This window comes from Cetorhinus maximus, chromosome 24, assembly GCF_964194155.1.
Source record: "Cetorhinus maximus chromosome 24, sCetMax3.hap1.1, whole genome shotgun sequence".
NCBI classification, from domain to species: domain Eukaryota; kingdom Metazoa; phylum Chordata; class Chondrichthyes; order Lamniformes; family Cetorhinidae; genus Cetorhinus; species Cetorhinus maximus.
The window spans coordinates 43,156,981-43,173,906 of NC_135902.1; positions in this window are offsets into that span (position 1 = coordinate 43,156,981).

The following is a 16,926-nucleotide window of genomic DNA, read 5'->3' on the forward strand; positions in this document are numbered from 1 at the left end:
AAATTGTATAAATCATTATTGCGAAGGCTTCAAGCAACAAAATATTCTTTTCAGTTTTCATTTACATAATAGATCATAGATAATTTTTAAAAACAACTCCCACAGCATTGTACACTTTTTCATGAATTTGGGCTCTGCCAATTCTTAACATGGAGCTTGATGTGGAGATGGGGTGGAGGAGATGGGGTTCACATAAAACATTTAAAGTTATGTTCTTGTTAATTTTATACAACTTTGGTAGCTAATACAAACAGATCTGCTGTTCTCGGGTACATTTCACCAATGAGAATAGTCATTTCCAAAAACTCAAGCACAAAAAATTCCAAGAGGACATATCAGTGAAGAAATGTGTACAAATAGCCCTGAATTGCCCAAACTTGAAGGGATAATTGTTAACGGTTAGGAGCTGGAGTCTGCCGTAGGTCACTGTAACATTTGAACGTGGAGTTAGCTAGGTGTGAATGGCCTTGGGTGTTCTCCTGCTGGAAGCTCAGAAAAATGGATTGAATAGTGAATCTGCTGTTTTTCTGGGTTTTCCTGTGGCTTTTCCATTGATGTAATGCTGGATAAACAGGAAAAGACACTACAAAAATACACCCCTGTTATGTCTAAACAACATTGTGCTTCAGGTCAAAGCCATTAAATGAGAAGAAATGAAGGTGCCTGAACCTCAGTAATGCCATTTTGAGACATGGGATACGATGAGCTTAGAATGTTTGTAGGTGACCAGGCCAATGGTTTCTAAACCTTTTCAGCATTGGGGTTTTCCCCCTTAGCTGGGTCTGTTGTAGAATAATTGTTAGGGATTTTTTGGTATATAGTCAACAATGCCATCATTGTTAGAAAAACAAAGTGCTGGAGACACCCAGCACCACTGCCAGCATCTGTGGAGAAAGGAACAGAGTTAACATTTCAGGCTTGTGACCTTTCATCAGAGTTCATTATTAGTGTGTCATGCAACTACCAGGGTGTTACACGGGCGTTGATTTTTCATTTAGCAATTCCTATGTTCCCATGTCAGTTAATAATCTCTTGCTATATGGTCACAATAGAGTAATGAACATATATAACAGCTGGCGTGTTCCATGTCAAATGCGGCAATCAACTCATTGTACTTGACAACTGAGCTGTCCTAAATTGTTAGGGTGCTCAGATCACAGTACAAGGAAGTGAGCATTTTACAAACTCATGCTTGGATTCAATGTGTCTCCACAGCATCTTTGCAGCCAAGTAGATTTCCTCCGATATTTTTTTAAAAGATTTCACTTTGATATGCATTGGCTGAATTCTTGCTAAGACTGCTTATTTTGTTGGACATTTGTGCAACCTAAAGTTTTACCTTTGCATTCCTGTTATGAAGATCATGCTGTTTGATTTTAATACCATTTTATTTCTACTCAAATCTACTTTAGAGCAACTCTAAATGCTTAACTGGCTTGTTAACCCATTTGAAATGCATGATTGCTAATTTGGAGCTTGAGCCTGATTGAATAGACTGATCTTCTGTTGGCACCATTACAAGCACAACAGCAGAGAACATCATGCTCTGATGGGAATAAGCAGCAACTTGGCAGATTTTTCACCAGAGTAATGTTGTCGTTTCTGCTCCGACTGTGGAGAGGCAGCATTTAACATGGTTTGGCAGCGCGCTGGTTAATATGTTAATGTAAAATTCCTTTGAACACCATTTTAACAGTCAACCCACTTAAAACAAATAGGTAATAATACACAAAAGAAGGTTAATTCTAATATGTTAATCAGCATGTTACTTGAACAAATTAATCCGTAGGGATAGGAAAATCCTGCTTTGTGAGTTACAACCTGGCATTGTAAGCAGTGTAGATGGAAACGTAACATTACAAAGAGGGATTGATAGATTAGGCAAATGAATAAAACTGTGGCAAATAAATTTCAATGTAGGAAGTGTGAGGTTATCCACTTTAGACAAAAAGAGGATAGAACAAACTACTTTCTAAATGGTGAAACAATGGAGGTCAATGGAAGTCCAGGTACATAAATCATTAAAATGTCATAAAGAGGTACAGGAAATCATCAGAAGGCTAATGGAATGCTATCATTTATATCTAGAGAACTTGAAAACAAAGATATACAATGCTCTGGCTGGTCCACACCTGCAGTATTGTGACCACATCTTTAGGAGGGATGTATTGGCCTTGGAGGGTTGAATTACTAGAATGGTTCCTGCCATAAGGGTCAAATTATGAGGATGGATTACACAAACTAGGATTGTATTCCCTGGAATTTTGAGGGTTACGGGGTGATTTGATCATAGTTTTCAAGATACCAAGGGGAACAGACAGGGTAAATACAAAGAAAATAGTTCTGATGGTTGGAGAGTCCAGGTCCGGGGCATTGTCTAAAGATTGGAGCTGGACTTTTCAGAAGTGAAATTAGAAAATATTTCTTCACAAAAAAGGATGATAGAAGTTGGGAACTTTCCTCCATAAATAGCAAATGATGCTACATAAATTGTTCAATATAAAACTGAGATTGATAGATTTTGTTAACCAAAGGTATTAAGGGGTATGGGACAAAGGTGGGTATATGGAGTCAGGCTGCAGATCTCATTGAATAGCGGAACAGGCTTGAGAGGCTAAATGGTCACCTCCTGTTCATATGTTCTGAAGCTTTTAAAACTGTTTTAAATAGATGCTGAAACCACACCCCCTTTCCCAGCTCCACCCCTGCACCCCAGTGGTGTCCATAAACCCAGGATTCAATGAGCCTGCTGCTAAGCTGTTGAACAGGATGAGCTGTCTTAAATTGTTAGGATACTCAGGTCAAAGTGCAAAGAAGTGAACATTTTACTCATTCAACTAGGCTTCAATGTGTCCCTACAGCATCTTTGCTTCACAGAGGGTTAACAGCATAAATATTGGGAGCCAGCTGGTAGCTATCAAGTTCAAAGATTCTGAATTAAAATAATAATATAAAAAGGAGCTTTAAATTGAAGTGTGATGGGGTTACAGTTTTGGTATGATTGAGTGGATATTGCTTCTCTAGTTTATAGCTGATACTTTATTTCCCTGTGAAGATCGCTTTGCTACTCTGGCTATATCTCAATTACTATTAAAGTGTGCATGTTGCATAAATCACCTTTGAATCATCAAGCTGCTGAGCTAGAAAGCTTAGCAGGTGTCTCCAGAACCATAGCAACATCCTCCAAAATGCATCAGGAAAGCAGTAATGCAGATATACAATAAGATAAAAGCAAAATACTGTGGATGCTGGAAATCTGAAACAAAAACAGAAAATGCTGGAAAAACTGAGCAGTCCTAACAGCATCTGTGGAGAGAAAAACAGAGTTAACGTTTCGAGACCGTATGATGCTGAAGAAGATTATAAATCTTGGTAGTTATTTGATATACTCTGAAGAAGAGTCAAAATGTTAACTCTGTTTTTCTCTCCACAGATGCTGTTAGTCCTGCTGTTCTTGTTCTGGTTTTGATATAGACATACAAGATCATTAAACATTCACAACACACCACTTTTTAACTGCACAAAAAATACATAAAAAGCAATGAAAACACGGTAGCTTCCCAGGTTAAAGTTGTGAAGGCTTCCTTCAACATCCTGGGATATGCTTATGTCAACAGGCTGATTCAAAATGCAGCTTTATCATCTGGCTTACAATGTGCCCTGTACTTACTGAAAACTCCACCAACATCATTATAAATTCAATGGAAATGAAAATTCCAGAGACGATGTATGATATGTGGCTGAATTGAGATCGTCCATTTTGTATGATCACCCAGAGTCGAAACTGCACCCCATGTTGAAAGCCACAAATAGCTTCCACAACTATATCTTAACTTCTGCCCTATTTTGGAAGTTTGCAACAAATAATAACAGGCACATCTCAGTCATCAACGTTCCTGCCTGTCACTCTCACCAACACAATGAGCCCAATTTTAATTCTTAGCCTCCAGTCCAGATACTGGAGTCAAAATCATGGACTCTGGAGCCCAGGCGGCTCTGGATCGGCTAAGTGCTCACCCATTCAGTTTCTACCAGATAGGTAGGGTTACAATCTGCCCCATAGTCACCAACTCAACTCGGGACCTTGAATTGAGAATTTCAGATCACCTAATGAATCAAGGCTATTACAGCCTTGTTCTGCTGTTACATGCATTAGGAGCTCAGGAAGTTTTAGGTAAACCCCTCTGGACTCCAGATTAACTGTTTTCAGTTACTTGCAGCAAATACCAACATCAACTTCACCAGCATCAACCCTCATGATTTTGCTTCTGGTTTCGGTCTGTCAATATAACTAAAATCAAACAATCCACCGTGAAGATGTGCCTGCACTCCAGCAGTTTCAAGTGCACTCCTTTTTTTTTTGTACTTTTTAAGAAATGCCTCCTTACCTGCAGAGTTTTGTTTCGAGTGCCAGCTACAAACTTACAAACCAAAAGAAACTTCTAAGAGTAACAAGCAGATCACAAGCAGATATTAAGGCAACACTCAACGAAATCTACTGTTGGGCTATGCAGTAACAACAATATATAATTCTGGTTATAAAATCACATAAAATAAAATAAGCTTAGACATTTTACTTCAGTATTTATCCTAACAAAACCATGTGAATTCCTACTGTTTGAAGGTTTCTGATAACCTTTATAATTGTATGGAAACCATTTGTCCCTCTAAAGAATCTATGCCAGTAAGCTGGGCACTCGTTGGAGCTTTGGCCCATGCTATCATTGACTGAAGTTTCCACATTAGGAAAATAGGATTCTGCAGCTACTCAACCATTATTTCCCTTGGAGTATGTATGTAGCATTTAATTCTTTTGAAGCAAGTAATACAAACTGCTGGTATCTCATTTCACAACTGCTATTATTGCAAAGTATCAAGCGAGCAACCTAATCTCACAGATTCTGTATCCACTCTACAATGACTGAGGACATTTGCTCCTCAAACTACTATATTGGCTTATAAAATGGAAAAATTATGTTGTCCGGCTAATGATTTGCCCAATGTTGGTGGATCAACCTTGCAAGCCAGCACATTTGCCGATCAGGTTTCTTGCTTTTCATAATCAATAAACTCTGTGCCATTGTCCATTCTTTTGTAATGAATAAAAGTGTCACAATTTTCATACCTCAGAGCTGTAAAACATACATGGTTAGCTGCAAGATAATTTATTTATATTCCCATGATTCTAAGAATAAAATGAACTGCCTCAGGTGAATTGACTGCACAACATCTCAAGAGAGGAGACAGTGGGATATTTACAGGTAAAAAATTTGTACTCTACCTGGTTATCGCACTATTGCTCATTGTGTGCTACAATACTTAGAGCAGTTTAGTGTGTAAACAGATAGCTACAACAACAAGTTCCATTTATATAACACCTTTATCTTACTAAAGCAGCCCAAGGTGCTTTACTGGAGCGTCAGGGAACAAAATTTGACATTGAGCCACAGGACAGGCTATTAGGCAAGGTGACCAAAGCTTGTTCAAAGAGGTAGGCTTTAAGGGGCATTTTAAAGGAGGGAAGAGAGATGGAGAGATATAAGGAAGGAATATTCCAGAGCTCAAGGCCAAGACAAGTAGAGGGCATAGAGGCCACTGTTGGAGAGGTTAAATTACGAAAGCTCAACAGGTCAGAATTGGCAGATTTCACTGATAACAGAACTTGGGGTAAAAGCAATGAACAGGAAGTCATGGAAGTCATGAGGCAGCTTGAATTCCTGATATCCCAGCAGTGTTAAGGATGAAAATTAACCCATGATGACATGAGAAAGTGTTGCATTTAAGTAGCTGTTGCGTTTTCAAACAAAATGTTGCACAAAATGATGGTAACATTTTGGAAAGATGTCCCAATGCACACAGGGCACCCGTAAATGATGGACTTCCCACCTTTCCAACACAATTGAAAAAAGGCAGCCTTTGCACTCTCGTCCGCCTGGCACTGCCCAGCATGTTATGGCAGTGGAGGTGAATTGAGACCCTTAATTGCCATTTAATTGTACAGTTAAAGGCCTCAATAGACCCAAGGGCTGACGGGTTAGTGGACGCCTTACCTGTGCCACCCGACACCTGTATTACAGGGAACACTTTGGGGGCGGGCATGAAGGCAGTGGGCTGGCCACCTGACATTTTTTACATGCCCTCTCACCGAAAATATGCCAGGTGGTGGGGGGGGATTGTAAAATCCAGTCCAATACTCCTTTTGTGGCTTTTAGTGTCATTTTGTTCCCTAATGGCCCTTCGAAGAAGGTCAGGACATTTTATTACATTAAACGAGCTATATAAAGCTGTTTTTGTAATTTATCCAGGTCCCATGCACATTAGGAGAGAATTTTCATTACAGTGATGATTTCTCATTATCACAAACTTATGCCTGACTTGTGGTCTGAGATTGGTGGCAATATTTTAGTCTCATCTCTGCCAGATCTAGAATGTAGGCTACAGTGAATGGAAATGTCAATATTTCAGCTCTCCCATTCTTTGTTGAGAGAGAAGGATCGATGGCTAGGTGAAATTCGAACTAAAACAAAATAAACAGAGAAACATCAAGGAAATATTTGTTGAGCTCTTATTTTCATCTTTCTCTTTTTTCTACAAGTCTTCCAAATCAGGAACCATTCCACCAGCAAATCTGAAATTATGCATAGACAGCAGCAGATCCATAGCATCAGCCATCCATGATTGCACTGTAAGGCTTCATTCCAAGCGTCAGTGTTCCATTGAATCATTATTAATCTGATATAGTCAGGTTAACTGAGGACAACTCCACAACAGCCTCCAATCCAAAGCAAAGTCTTTTTTTTTTTGACGTTCAGTGCTGGGTCCACAGTAATTCTATCTGAGAGATGGATGAAATGACTGAGTTTCCAGTGGTGGCAATTAATGATGACTTCAATCTTCCCACTGCCCAGCTAAGAGGACAAGGTAAGTGACCTGGTCTGAAGCTAGAAAGTGCGTAATGATGATCCAAAATGAATCAGCTTCTAATTTTGCCTTGCTGGCCAAAAAGTTTGAAACATTTTAATTCCCTCAATCTTCCCTTTCTCTTAAAATAAAGGAGCCTTTAAAAGCCAAACTTAGTATTAATTAATTACTACACCCTAGATTTACCTGGTTTTCTCCTGACTGATAGCGTCAATCTTTATGAATCTTTGCCATTCCACTTGGTATCTAAAGAAAGATAAAGGCCAACGTCTTGGTTTCTGCTCAACACAACTAAGCAACAATACAACGGAGATTGGGAGTGTATTGTGTAGGAACGACTGTATCCTAAAATGTAATATTTATTAAAACACACAGCTGATAACATGTCCAATAGCTGCCTGTGTTTAGTGATTGCGTGTACTTTTCTTTCCTTTATTTCTTACTCGTTTTTAATGTTTCAAACCTTTGGAGGCAGTTAGTATTTGCAAAATTGAATGAAGATATTTCAAGTGTCAGTGGAAGACAACAAGTGCAAGGTCAAAATAACTTGTTCTATTCTTCCTGTATTGACATTTTTAGCATCTTCCCAGAGGGGCGATGATTCTAAGCAGGCAAACTGAGAATCTCCCCAGAGAGTTTGTTATTAAGATGCTGCAGTGGAGACTTGGCACAACTGGCCTGAGCTATTGAAAAATCTCTGAGAGTCATACGGGAACTGTAGGATTATTGACGCAATTTGAACAGAATGCCGACAACATAAATTCACTTGAAAAAAATTGATTGCTGGGTAAATTGAATTCAATGGTACTGTTTGTGTGAAGCATTCAGGGTGTTTACATGTAATGACAAACAATATACTATACTAGTTGTCTTTTTTTCAGTTGACATGGCTGTGGGGGTCTGGAGTCACATGTAGGCCAGACCAGACCATGTAAGGATGGCAGATTTCCTGCCTTAAGGAACATTAGTGAACCAGATGGGTTTTTGCAACAATTGGCAATGGTTTCAGGGACTACATCATTAGGCTTTTAATTCCAGATTTTTATGGAATTCAAATTCCACCATCTGCCTTGGCAGAATTCAAACCCAGGTCCCTGGAACATTATCCTGGGTCCCTGGATTACTAGTCATGCAACAATACCACTATGCCATCACCTCCTGATGACATGTTGCATGCTACATGGCAAACACTTGTCATTAGCAACAAGCCAATACTGGATTAGTATCATCTATGACTGACACACTGGCGTTATCACAATACTTTACCAATACTGAATCAACCTTCAGTAACATTTGATTAATAAGGCTCTCAGAATAAAGATCATTAGTGCGTTTCAGCTTCATGGCAGCTGACTCACTTTTATATAATATCTCTCATGACCTCAGAAAGCTCAAAGCAGTTAACAGCCAATTTTAGTTTTCAGAAAATTTCGAAGTGTGTTCATTGTTGTAACGTTGGAAACCCAGCAGCCAATCTGCATACAACAAGGACCCATAAATAATGAGCATATGATCTGGTTATAGTGATGTTGGTTAAGAGGTAAATATTGTGTCAAAACCCCTCCTAACTTTTTTTTGAAATAGTGCCCACCTGAGTGGGTAGACAAGGCTTCAATTTAACATCTTATCTGAAGGACTGCACTGGTGTGTCAACCTAGATATTTTTATGCTCAAGTTCCTGGAATGAAACTTGAACCCACAACCTTATAGTCTCAGAGACAAAACAGCTACTAACTGAGCCACAGCTGGCCCTTAGCAATTGCTCAAGGACCAAATCCTCCAAAAGCAAAATAATATATTATGACATTTGTCATTGGAGATATAAATGTTTCTTAATCAAAATTAAATTTACTGCAGCGTGATCATAATTTTAATAAAGGGGTTATTCCAAGGCAATGAAGCAGAATCAGCTCTTTATGTTTTGTGGTTTTCCTTTCGTTGTCCAAACATCCCATGGTCCAATATAAAGCTCCTTTCCCAATTAAGTCCAACGGTCTTACCTGCGGCCATAAAAACTGTTTAGTGTTACCTGTGTGGTAATCCAGTATAGTTAACAGCTGCTCACGTGTTTACAGGCTTGAAAATTGTTTCAGGCAGGCTTTGGGTGTCAATGGGCTCGCTGAGGGGGCCTTCCTTTTCCCAGTTGTTGACCACACTCTTCTCAGGTGAGGAACAGGCCGTTGAAAAGTGTCCCTGTGCATCAGATGTTTTCCAGTGATTTACCCTGAAATGTCACATTTGTAAGTCAGGAGCTGATACGCTGTTCCTATGGATCTGGAGTGGAGCTTTGCAAAAAGTATTTCACCTTGTTTCACAAAGTTTTGCGACATGATACACCCAACATTCATTTATTTTACTGAACTGAATGGTGCTGTATCAAATATTGAATTTTGCTGTCTTAAGCTATAAGTCAGGCTCCAAATTGTTCATGCAGTACAACACAGTAAAAGGGAAAGTAAGAGTGGAAAATATTTCTTCAGTCCACATTTACTTTATCAAAACAAAGCCTTGTGATCCTACAGGGCCAATCAGAATATTCCCAGGTCGTTAATTTTCTGAGGCGCTTGGTCTCTTCTGACTGGCAATCTTTTTTTATCAATTGGAAACAAAAATATTCCCCAAGGGTGAGAGGGAGGGAGGAGAGGAGTGTGTGTTTGAGAGAGAAGAGAGAGGGAGAGCAAGATAAAGAGAGAGAAGCAACTGTTAACAACTAATGAGGCAGATAGCTTGGAGGATTAATCAAACCATCGCCACTATTTGTAGCATGCAAGTCTTACCCCTATAATCCAGAAATTTTTTGTTTCTATACACTCTCGTCATAGAATTATATACCTAAATATTAATAAGCGCACTAGCAGTGATCTAATAGCTGGGTTTCACACTATCTCATGCTACTCTACTAAACTCTGCTCCACTTTGTTAAAATTTGTTCTCAGGATTTCAGTGATTCTGGGTTTATTGCTAATCCCTCATTGCCCTGATAAGGCAGTGGTCTGCCCATTCCTTGAAACGCAGCAATCTTTGGGATGATGGTACCTTTCCCTTGGACTCAGCAGATAAAGGCTTGCCTGCCCCCACTCTCCGCAACTCGCTCCCCCCCCATTAGTTCTCCGCTGCTCCTCCTGTTACTGGTAACCTTGTCCTGCAAGACAAACTAAAGAAGGGAAGAATGTCAGTGATGGTGTTGCAATGTGTCTGGGTGATGGTGTGTTGCAAACTCAGTAGAGACCATTAACTTTTTTAAATAAATTCAAACTCCCAGTTGTGGACTGAAAGAATTACACCACAAGATTCTATATTTTAAACAAAAACTTTTACTGTACAAGAGTTAAACAAAGCAAGTACTACTAACCTAACACTATATTTGTAAACATTTACACTTTAAGCCCTAAAATCTCAACAGGACACTCACCATTCTATTTTAATTTCCATTTAAGCGTTCTTCAATACTTTACAGGGTCTTCTGCTAGGGTCAAACCAAGGTGTGCCACAGCTGTCAGGAATTCATGCAGATTCTCCACAGTGTTCCTGCTCTTCACCAAGGTATGCGATTTCTTGGGGTTCTTCAACTAGCATCTGACTAGATGAACCCTCAAACTCTCCTTCGACACCTCACAATTGTGGACTCCCCAGCTCCAGCCTTGGCCTTGCCACATTCTTGCTTAGTGACTCCAAATCAGAAACACCCCTGGTTTCAGATAACCTTCTGCTACTGGTTCCAGCTGCTTCACAGCTCCGGTCAACTTCCTCTCTCTACCTGTCTCAAAGCTGCTCCCAGGCTGACTGCCTGCTTCTGTGAGAAATCACACAGATAAAATCAAAACTAAAAAAAATAACCTCCCTGAAATCTATCTTCAAAGCAACACGGCATGCCTGGGATGTCCCAGATAGAGATTTAAGCTAGTTATTTCCAATTCCCAAACTTTCTCTTTGTCCTGGGAAACCATATGAATAATTTAAACATCCTATTGAGACAGCTGTAGGCATCTCACCTCCACCAAGAAGCTCTGAGAGGTAGCCTGTTGTTTCATTTCCAATGCTTCCGCATTGACCTTAGAAAATAAGCATAGGCCAGCCTTCGATTTGCAGTTACTATGGGCAGAATTTTACGTTCCGTGCCCGACCCTATTGGGTGTAAACCCGCACGAGAAGGCGTTGGGCGAGCGTCCGGATGTCATCGCGCACTCACGCAATGTTTCGCTTAGCGGGCATGCGCAGGAGTTGGAAACGCGCCTGCCGACAATTAAGAGGGCAATTAAGCCCGTTAACAGCACCACTGTCTCCGATTTTTATGGCCCGTCCAACGTTACAGCTGGTGGGCGGGCGAATTGGCCAGGCGGCCTGTGCATTCTTCATCAAATCTCATCCAAGAGCGGGATGAACTTTCCGTTATGAAAGAAAATAAAAGTAAATATTGGCGGACAGCATTTTTATGAGCTGTATTTTCAGTGATTGATTGTGATGCATGGACATATTTTGGCAGCTTTTCAAACCTTTATTTGAGCATTTTCAGGTCCACAGCTCCCTGAGGCAGCTGTCTGCCTTCAGGGAGCTTTATCACAGTGCTCACCAGCGCCCGCAGTGTCGTCATCGCCCCCCCTCTTCCCACCCCCATCCCGACAGCGCTGAGCTTTTCAGCACGCGTTTTACGCTGGCTGGCCATTAATTGGTGTGAAATCCCGGTCTGGGGCCGACCGTGATTGGCGGTCCATTTCCCGGCCACTCTTGGGCCCACCAATGGCAGCGCGCCCGCCAAAGGTAAACTTCAGGCCTATAGGTCTGTTTACTAGCTGCTCAAACCAAATATTTTCAGTTACATTTAAAATTTGCAATTCCCAAATGAAAAGATATGAATCGTAAAATTAGAGATTCATAATATGTGCTGTTATAGCTGAATAGATCAATGTATGTGGAAGAAGCAATAGGCGAGTGTGAGGCTGGCAGCATTGGCAGGTGTGTGTGGGTGAGGAGGAGGGGGTTATGTGAATATTAGGCATGAGCCCTGAGCATTAGGGACAACTGCTGAGTGCATGATGCAGGCATGGTGCACTGAGCAATGTGAGAGATTGGTGGTTTGATGAGCATGATGATGTGAAGATCTATTCACTAACTTTGACCACACGTGTGAGGTCGTTAAACTTCTTTTAGTATGGCTGCCAAGTCTTTGGGGCCAGATTCTGGGCACTGATCTACATTACCTCCTGCTCCCTTTCTCACTGGAGGGTGTGCCGTGAGAGCCTCCTGCCCACATTCTCCACCCCCCCCCACCACACTCTCCCCGCCCCCCGCCGCCCCAACCACGGGCGAGGTGGCGTCCCAGCCAGAAGCCCATTGACTTGCGGCAGGACCGGAAGATCGCGGCGGCGGGCGAGTGCAGGAAATCCCACCGACCGTCTCTCTTCCAAAGTCCACCTCCGCCACTAATGTCTCCAATGTTGCATCAGTGAACCCGGGAGCCTTCTCCGTGGCCTGCTGTTCTATTTCTCTCACTTAGATTTTTTTTATTTATTAGTTCATGGGATGCGGGCATCACTGGCTAGACAAGAATCCCTAATTGGGATTCATAATATATGCTGTTATAGCTGAATAGATCAATGTATGTGGAAGAAGCGGGGAGAATGTGGTGGGGGTTGGAGAATGTGGGCAGAAGGCTCTCATGGCACACCCTCCAGTGAGAAAGGGAGCAGGAGGTAATGTAGATCAGTGCCCAGAATCTGGCCCCAAAGACTTGGCAGCCATACTAAAAGAAGTTTAACGACCTCACATGTGTGGTTAAGAGGTGATAGCAAGTCGCCTTTTGAACCACTGCAGTCCATGTGTTGTAGGAACACCCATAGTGTTGTTAAGAAGGGAGTTCCAAGATTTGAAGCAATTTCATTCACCAACGAACTCTCTAATCCAGTGTAGGACCCTTTAAGAAGGACAGACTACCTTTAGAAGTTGGAGGGTAGCTCGGTTAAGTGCTAGCCTCACACAAACGCTCTTGGGCATCCTGTTGAGTGTGCAGCCAGCAAGCACACTCTGGGCTGGGCTGCTTGCTCCCATCATTTAAATAGGAGGCGATATGAGATTTGATTGCTGCCTACCTCCACAGCAATGTGTGCTGACATATAATAAATCATGACCTAAAAACTCTTTCATTTCCTTCCATTCCAAAAATAGTCAAAAGATTCCAAAACATTAAAGGCATGTTCTGAGCTGTTTGCAGGCATTAAAATGTAATTATTTTAAAACAAAATCAAAGCAGAATATCTATGCCGGAAAATTCCTCAGAGCTCTTCCAACTTTGCAGGCAATACGTCACCAGAAATGTGGCCGGAATCTAATTTCCGCTTGTAAACTGGCTTCTCAGCAAAATTTTGGAGAAGCGAGTGGTACAATGGGATCAGGTCTGAGGAATTTTGCCCACTATATTTTGAGGCCTCCTACCTTGCAGAAACAATGTGACAACACCCTGATAATGGTGGCGATGAGTGATTAACACCGATTCCCAAGAGAAACCTGTGCACACAAACACACGCATATGCTTACACACACACATACAAACATCTATATGCACATAAGCACAAACATATTCACACACACACACAGACACACACAGACATTGCTAATACTGCCTGAGATCAACTTGCTTTATAGAGTCTTTCCATCAGTGTTGCCACACTGTAACAAGTAACTTCATGTCTGTGTCAATCGTGCATAACTTTATACATCAAAGAAATAATGCTGCCAATTAAATCAAGGAAGTGAGCTACTTTCATTTTTAAATAAATAAAACCATCAAATCAAACTGTTATACCTGAAGGGGACATTCAAATAATTGTTCTAACCTACAGTATCGGCATTTTGACTAGTCTCTTTTTGCTTTCTATTGGTAGAACTTCTGTCAGACATTTCCAGCAGAAAGAAACCCAAGTAAAGCACATCATAAAAAGAAGAAAGTTTGGAGTTGAACCTTGCTCCAATCATTAATTATTAAAGCTGACATCACCTATAGGTGACACAAGAGTCAAGACAAAGATTGCCTGTGTTAAATGCCAAATGTTGGCCTTTGGGCTAATCATTCAGTTATCAATGGTCCTGGACAGTGAGAATACGTCCATCAATAATAATAAGGAGAAAGATCATGTGGCATAAGCATCTCCAGCAATTATATGGACAATCCAGCAGAGAAAGGACACTGCCAACTTCACATCAAATGGAACTACAAGCTAGCAACAGACTCCTCATTGAGGGATGTGCTAGAATGGAACATGCTATTCTAACTTCTCCAGCTTCTAAGTTCTGGCTTCTCTGGTAGTCTGGTGGTTAGAATTTGCGCCTCACAGACAAGACCCGCGTTCGCTCCCCTGCCAGGGAATGATGCCTTCTTGAGGGTAGAAGATGAGTGCATTCCCAAGGATATTCTCTACGGGGCGGTAGCCATGCTGAGAGACAAGAAGGGCGCCCAAAGCTCCGATTCAAGGATGCTGTCAAAAGAGACATGAAAGCCTGTACCATCAGGGGAGGCAATGGCATAGTGGTATTGTTGCTGGACTAATAATAATTGCTGGGGACCCAGGTTCAAATCCTGCTATGGCAGATGGTGGAATTTGAACTCAATAAAAATCTAACAATGATCATGAAACCATTGTCATAAAAACCCAACTGGTTCACTAATGCCCTTTAGGGAAGGAAATCTGCTGCCCTTAGCTAGTCTACATGTGACTCCAGACTATCAAAGGGCAAATTAGGGATTGGAAATAAATTCTCACTGTCCAGGACCATTGACAATTGGATGATTAGTCCAGTGATGCCCACATCCAATGAATGTAATTTTTTAAAAAATCAATCATGACAAGTGGGAAACTCTGGCTGACAGCTGCTGCAAATGGCGACACCAGCTGCGGGCATGAATTTGCCACGATAACAACATCTGTATTCAGGAGTTCAAAAGCAGATGTCAACTTTGCAAACAAGGCATCAGCAGAGATCATCCCCACCACCTACAAGGGACAACTTTATGTGTGGCGCCTGTGGCAGGCTTTGCCTTTCCAGAATCGGCTTGTTCAGCCATCAAAAGAAGTGCAGCAGATAAACTCATCTGACCTGCCCAAAATTCTGACGCTGCATTCCCACCCACCATCTCTTGCAGGTAAAAGGATGCCAACCATGTTCTAATCAACACTCTCCGAGCAAAGCTAATGGGAATTTGTAATAAGAGCATTAAAAAAAAATAGGAGCAGGAGTAGGTCATATGGCCCCATGAGCCTGCTCCACCATTCAGTAAGATTATGGCTGATCTTCCATCTCAACTCTGCTTTCCCTCCCTATTTCCATAGCCCGATATGTAAACCTGAAAACAATACTGCACTAGAGTGTCAGCCTACACATTAGTGCTCGAATCTATAGAGTGGGATTTGAACCCAAAACCTTCAGACTCAAAGGCAGGAGTGCTGCGAACCAAGCAACAGGTGACAATACCATTTTGTAGTCATTTGTTTATGATTATGAGGCAGGGATTTAGACATTGATATTTCTTTTCTGTACTAATCCAACAAAGAAACTTGGAAAAATAATTCTGGGGAAACTTTAATCACCTCACTGTTATGTGAGTTATTCGGTGATGTAACTGATGGTGACTTCAGTCATAATCACCATTATGAGCAGAAGGAAAATGAAGCAAAGTACAATCATGCTCATGCAAGAAGATAAAAGCTAAAAGCATTCAGCAGGCTAGGAGCAGCCAAGGAGGGAGAAAGAGTTAATGATTCAGGTCAATGACTTTCATTGAAACTGCCTGACCTGCTAGTGTTTCAAACATGTTCTGATTTCATTTCCGATTTCTGCTACCCACAGTATCTTACTTTCAAACAACAAGGATATGTTACCTTGGCCCAGATCTTGCAGTATTAATGATGGCCAAACCATCAGCCACTAGGCACTTTACAGCCTTCCGGACTGAATATTGAGTTCAACAATTTTAGATCATGAGCTCTCTCCTCCATCCCCACCCCCTTTCCAATGTTCCCCCTCCTTTTTTGTTTTTTCCAATAATTTATATAGATTTTTCTTTTCCCACCTATTTCCGTTATTTTTAAATGTATTTCCATCCATTGTTTTATCTCTACCTTTTAGCCTTTTTCGATTCCTTCACCCCACCCCACCCCCACTAGGGCTATCTGTACCTTGCTCGAACTGCTTTCTACCCTTAATTAGCACATTCCTTTAGATAATATCACCACCTTCAACACCTCTTTGTCCCTTTGTCTGTGACATCTTTTGGTTATCTCCACCTATCACTGGCCCTCTATCCAGCTCTTCTTGTCCCAACCCCCCCCACTTAAACCAGCTTATATTTCACCCCTTTTCTATTTTTCCTTAGTTCTGTTGAAGAGTCATGCGGACTCGAAACGTTAACTGTGTTCCTCTCCACAGATGCTGCCAGACCTGCTGAGTTTTTCCAGGTATTTTCATTTTTGTTTTGGATTTCCAGCATCCGCATTTTATCATCAGCATTTGCCATCTTGACTCCAATGAAGCCGACAGCAGCTTCTGGAGCCCGCACATGAGAAAATAATGTGGAGAGCTAGAATAAAAGCAAAATACTGCGGATGCTGGAAATCTGAAACAAAAACAAAAATTGCTGGAAAAACTCAGCAGGTCTGACAGCATCTGTGGAGAGAAAGAGTTAACGTTTTGCGTCCAGATGACCCTTCTTCAGAAATAGAGGAGTAGAAATGTGGTGAAATATATACTGTATAAGGGGGGAAAGCTAGAAACTGTGGTCAACAATTCTTTGCTTCTCCAGAGGGTGCGCTGTTGAGGCACCCTCTCACTCCCAATCCCAGACGTCAATCAATTTGAAATCAATAGAATCAATGAGAACCTCCACTCTTACGCAGTTAGTCTTGTTACAAAAGCTCTAGAAAAAGTTAGACCATATTGAATGAGATGTCATTGGGTTTTTAATGGCATACTAGGAGGACTGGAACAAGCTGAGTTGCTCTTACAGAGAGCCAACAC